Genomic DNA, 6,311 nt, shown 5'->3' with positions numbered 1-6,311 from the left:
AAATATTGACAGTATTACTACATTTAACTCCAATGAAATATATCCTGCAATGATCAAGATAAGGAAAATAATAATAATAATAATAACTATTTTTAAATAGTGTGGCAAAACTATTTCAGGGGAGACCTGAGGGAAGCTGAGTGTAAAGAAAAGTAATATACAATCCTAACAAGTGTACTGAATGAAAAGTGGAATGTTCTCACAGAGCTGACAAACAGGAACTAATAATGATGGTTAGCATTTTGGGAAATATCCACAAAGTCAGACCGTATATTTAGCTTTGTTGTATTAATTTGCATGTTAGAATAACATTTAGATACAGTAACAATACATACAAAAACACAGCTCTGCTTTGTTTGATGGAGTACGAACCTGTCTCAAGATGACAGAGGCTTCATGTAATCATTGCAACATAAATAATGTTGAGGTGTCAATCTGCCCCCAAACACATCATTCACACCTGCTCCTCTTTCTGCGTTCCTCCTATAACCTCTCAAACACGCTCCTTTCTCCGCTGCCTCTTTGCTTCAACGCTTTCTAACTCCTTCATTTTCCCTCCTGAAGCTGTATTACAATTAATGAGGCCATCTTTCATAATTAAGGCAAAAATAATGCCTCGTCTCCTTTCCCATTTCTTCTGTTCTCAAATTTTAATGACGCTCTCGTGGAGTGAGTCGTCTGGAAAGAAAGATGATTTTTTGAATTGCTTCTATGTGGACATATTTGAAGTGGTTTTGGTTAAACAGACTCGTCACTAACACTCTCCTGCCTCTTGGAAGTGCTGGAGCTTCATGTCACAAGTGCAGCAAAGGTAATGCGTACATCTCTACACCCCCAGGTGAGGCTTTACCCGTCTTTATAGCCCCACCATCTCCTTTTTCTCCCCTGAGTTTTGCCTCCTAGTGTCCTTGCTTCCTCTCCTCATCTCTTAATCATTTTCATACTGCAACATCTCCCATCCCCCCACCTTCCTTTCCTCATGCTGTATGGCTATATTTCATAATTAAAGCTAAACTTTCTTTTCAATTCCAAGGTGTGATCCCGTCTCCCTCGCCCCTGTAACCATGAAACCCGGTACACTGGAGAAATGGCCGTGGTGTGTGTGGTCCCTGAAGGCTGCCTGGTCTATAAATCAACTGCTAGAATTCTTTCTATTCGTGAACACACATCTGTCTTAATACACACACACATATACATAGCTAATGTGCACTCTGCGGCACCTGACGAACGGGACCATGTGAGCATTTATGACAGCCGAGCACACAACCACGCAAACTAAGAAGATGCCTTCTCTTTGTGAATGTGTGTGTGTAATTATGCGTAAATGGCAGAGAGGAATATTAACACCCACTCAAACGTTAAAAAACCCCAATTACCTTTAACACAAATCAGTTAGCTCACTGTGGTGCATGTGCATGATGCTCCATCATCACCATTAACATGTATTTTGTGTTTCTAATGTAAATGAGTAGGATTAATGTGACTAGAACTTGAGCAAGTTTGGCTGATTTAAGTAACTTTAAGTGCAAGGCAACGTGGGAAGACAAATGATAAATACAAAAAGGTTTGACAGAATGTCAAAGGCTTACAAGGAGCGAAACACCAAGTCATAGATTTTAGAGCTAACAATAAATCAATGAAACTATTAGTTGATGGACAGAAAATTAATCAGCAACTACTTTTCATTTACTTAAATTCACAACTCACAATGATGTAAAAACTTCAACAAAAACAAACAAATAATGGAGCAGGGCTTTAATGGAGATGACTTTAGGGATTCATTTGTTTATGAGCAGAGGCTGGAGGATTTTACTTGCTGACCAGACAGATTAGTCTGTGCTTTTAGGTGATTTAAATTTAAACTGGACTTATTTTTGTTTGAAAAATAATTACAACCTTTATTTGACATTTTATGACTATATTTCCAAAATGCAACATGTCTACAGGAAAAAACAAGAAAAATCTATTTAGCTTGCATATGTGCTTTTCTTGCAGAGTAAATGTTGACGACAGCAGCCTATCCAAAGATGCATTATGCAAAACAGGCTGGGAACAAATAGGCCAGTCAAACATGAGCCAGGACTTCAACTTTCCATAGCAGCAACATCTTCACTTATCCACACGGAGCCTCGGTCCAGCCTCACAGCCTCCCTTCCACTCACAGCACCAAATAGCATCCTCTGCTCTCTCCCCTCCATCATCGACTCAGTGAATGGATGCTTCAGGGTACATGTGATCTTTGATCTGTTATCTGCTTTGGCCCTGCGATTGATATCAAGAAATTACACTCCAATCTGATTTCATCTGCGCTCACCCAGGATCAAGTGGCCATTAAATCTTGTTTTCTCATCCCCGGTGGCCTCTAACCGAGTTTGCCAGCCTACTACCAGGAACAAGAAGGGTTTTCCAAAACCTTAACCCTTAAAGCCAGTTACATAACAGCTGCAAACACAATACTGGAAACTAATTGAAAGCTGCTTGAATATGTACATCATTGGTGAAATAACATTCTATCTTTGTTTCATTGTCTTTTAAAAGGTCCTTATAATGTTACTATTAGCAACATAAATCAGCTTTTCCAAAATCTTGTCAAAAACTGGGCCTTTGCAGAGTGTATAAATAAATTCTGTGTCTTGGAGAAATTTCTCAAACAATATCAGATTGGAGACAATAAATGTTCTTCATCATCACAATGTAGAAAATGCCATCCAGACGCTTTTCTTCCAGATCTGACTGAGTAAACACGGACAAAAATACTCGGCGGGAAGTAAACGGCTGACTGAACAGGGCAGTCTCTGAGGCCGCGCAGCAGAAGAGGCTCCTGCCTTGCCATACAGCCACAGAGGACCGTTGTTGCTTTGGGGACACTCAGCATAGTAATTACTGAGGGGAACCCCAAAGCACAAAGACCACAGAGAACAGAAGAAAGAGAAGGAGAGCGTAGTCAGGATGACCAACTGTTTCCTGTTGCCGTTGAACCCAATCGCCTGCATAGAAATACACTGCTTAGAATAGACCTTAATCTCGTAAAAGTATATTGTACCTTTTTGTAATAAAATAGCATGTAGAAATCTATTTATTATAACACTTAGCTTAAGATCCGCTATCAGTCAATTCATTTCTGTTTGCATGGAGCATCAGAGTGACTGATTTAGACACAAGGGGGCACAATGCTTTTGGCAGACGCAGCAAATCAAATACCCGACACTTATAGAGACAAATCATATATAAATCAATATAACAATAAGCAAATTTTAACCTTAACATTTAAAAATCGGATTTCTTTGCACTGAGCGATGTTTGAACAGCTACTGTGTTTATTCTGTGAGCTCTGGTTCTATGCTTTCCCTGCTTTTCTCCTCCTCCTGGCTTTGTGTCGAGTCCAATAATGACCACATTGTTTTTGGTGCCACCAGCATCACTGGTGGCGAAATGCTCTGCTACACCACACACATGCACACGCACACGCACACGCACACACACACACACACACACACACACACACACACACCTGCAGAGCTTCCGATCGCAGCAAAGAGCAGGCTTTTAAGTTAGTGTGTGAGAGTGAGGTAGTTTGCCAGACCTAGTTTGCCCGTTTGAAAAGCCGGCATGTCCGCTGATGTGTGTGTCCACATGTGTTACTGTCTATCTGTGCTCAGTTGAACACTTTTGTGTGTGTGTGTGTGTGTGTGTGTGTGTGTGTGTGTGTGTGTGTGAGAGAGAGAGAAGTAGAGAAAGAGTTGGCCAAGGCAGTGGAAAATGTGCGAGCCAGAGACGATGACGCTGGCAGAGTGGAGAAGGACAAACTACTTCCTGATAAATCTATTCAACGCTTTGACTAAACACTCTCCAGCAGTACTCTCTTTCTGTCGTTCTTTGGCTCCAGACTTCCGCTTTTTAACTCGTTGCAGTCTAAAGTACAACCAAATAGAAGAAACAAGATTTTGCTATTATAGATTTGCGGAAAAGAAACATTAAATGGTTCTCATTTGCCTCTCTTAGTGAAAGTCATTTTTATGATTAACATTTGTAATTAACATAAACCTACCCCTTTGGCCTGGCCTTTGATTAGAAGGTGCTCTGGCTATAATTTAAGACTTAATTATACGCTTTATTGTATTCATCTTTACACTGAATGGAAGAAAAGCATCTGTGCAAAATGTGTTTAGAGACCTTCAAGGTAAAAAATAGGTAGCAAGGCATTGTATTCATGTTTCAAAGTGATTTAGTTTGTCTCTTCTTGTCTTTTATCCGTTTGATTTCACATGAGCATGCATTGGTCCTAAATTGTGCTTTAAACTGCACTAACCTGAATGTAAGGTGCTATAGAAATAAAGACTCAGGATTATTCTTCGCCTGTAGTATCTTCAAGAGTCAAAGGATGATGAGGACGGACACTTTCACACATTGTATCTCACATCATCCCTGAGAATGAAAGGGATCAGAGGATTCTACTTCAACATGAGACGAGGCGATTTATAGCAAAAACACGTAATGAAACAATAATCAAAAAGGTGGATACACTGAGGCTACACTCCCTCTGTCAAAGATTGTTATGTTCACGCTGCAAGGACAAGGACACACACACACACACACACACACACACACACACACACACACACACACACACACACACACACCGATGCACATAACGGTCATGCTCGTCATTTTGCATGCTGCTGTAATCGCCCATCCTTCTCAAACCAGATGCTCCCCCCACTCAGGACTCAGTTTTGTTCAGCCCTGAAGCAGTTCAAACACAAGGACAAGCCCACCACACACACACACACACACACACACACACAGACACACACACACACACACACACACACACACACACACACACACACACACACACACACACACAGGTAATTAACAGTCTGTAGATCTAAGCTAGCTTTAATCTAATCAAACCACCCAGCCTCAATTTCACCCATGAGTTTGCACAACAATTTACACAACAAACACTTTTCCTTTAACCCTTTCTTCCGCTCCATTCATCTCAATTAACCACAGATTTGACAATTTTATCAAACACATTTGTAATTTAATACACACCCGTTTCCCAAAAGAAGCCGTAACGTGATTTTACGCTTTGTAATCATAATTAACATGTTTGTTTATTTGTAATCACATTATAATATTCCTGTATGGCGTAGTCTATTCCTCTTAAGCCTTTATAATGAAACATTATTGGGTTTAGTTTGGTTTTGCTGTGGGCAAACTTTAGGTGGAGAAAACTGACATAAAAAGAACTTTATTAGTAAAATTCTAGACATAAAACAGTAAAAATGAAAGAAACAATTCTTCCTGTATAACCGTGAGGGTTTATAGTTCTGTTGTGACTTATTAACAGACCTTTTAAAGTAACCATGCCTCTAAATGTCCAGGTATGCAGCCACCATCACTACAGATTTGCTTGTAGCTCACTAGTCAAACAGAATAAAGGCTGTTGATTCTATGCGATACCCCAAACAGACCCAGATACAATATGCTCCTGGGATATACAGAAAAAGTCAGATTTCAAACTTCACATGCAGAACTACAAGCTGTTCCTTCTTTTTAATGGACACCAGCATGAAACAAACAGCTTAAGAGTCTTCAAAGAGCAGCATTCCGTCCCCTCTTGATGTACAGTACTCTCTTAGTCTTTTTCAAAAGCACAAAAAGTCAAGTTAATTAGTGCTCAGTGTGCTGTAACCTCAAACTTCGTCATGATGCCACAAAATGAAACAGCCCAATTAAATTTCAAGGTTCTGTGAGTCTTTCAACGGAGCACAAGACGAAAACTGGGATTCTGAGGAAAAAAATATATTCCTCTGTTTTATCACACCGAGTTGAGTCTCATCTCGTGGCACCAGTGTAACCTCGATGTAAAATCAGCTGGTTTCTTCCAGGTAGGTTTGAATGCAATGCTCCACAATGTGAGTAACAACTATTAATGTTATTGTTACATTGAGATACTGAGATCTGTATGGAAACTAAAAAAAAAACACAGTAAAAACAACAAGCGATGCAAGCTAGCTAGTCTCCTCTTGTTAGTTTGACTGTCCATGCAGATCTGTGGCCGCTCAGTGTGCCCTAATCCAGTCCTAATCTCAACCCGTTACACTCCTGCAGCCGACAATTTCATCATTAGAGAGATTTTTCACGCCACTGCAGTTCCTGTTTACTATTTCTACAGCCGTGACATGGTTTATTCATCTGTAAAGTTTCAGCATGTGAGTTTGTGTGTTGCACTGAGAGTAGACAGCTGCAGTTGGCTGAGAAATAACTTCTGCCTGAGGCCTGCAACCTGCCTCAGAGAGAGA

The sequence above is a fragment of the Cebidichthys violaceus genome, unplaced genomic scaffold, assembly GCF_023349555.1.
Source record: "Cebidichthys violaceus isolate CVI_PGR_0920_01 unplaced genomic scaffold, fCebVio1.0.p SCAF_24, whole genome shotgun sequence".
Taxonomy (NCBI): domain Eukaryota; kingdom Metazoa; phylum Chordata; class Actinopteri; order Perciformes; family Stichaeidae; genus Cebidichthys; species Cebidichthys violaceus.
This window is presented reverse-complemented; position numbering follows the sequence as displayed.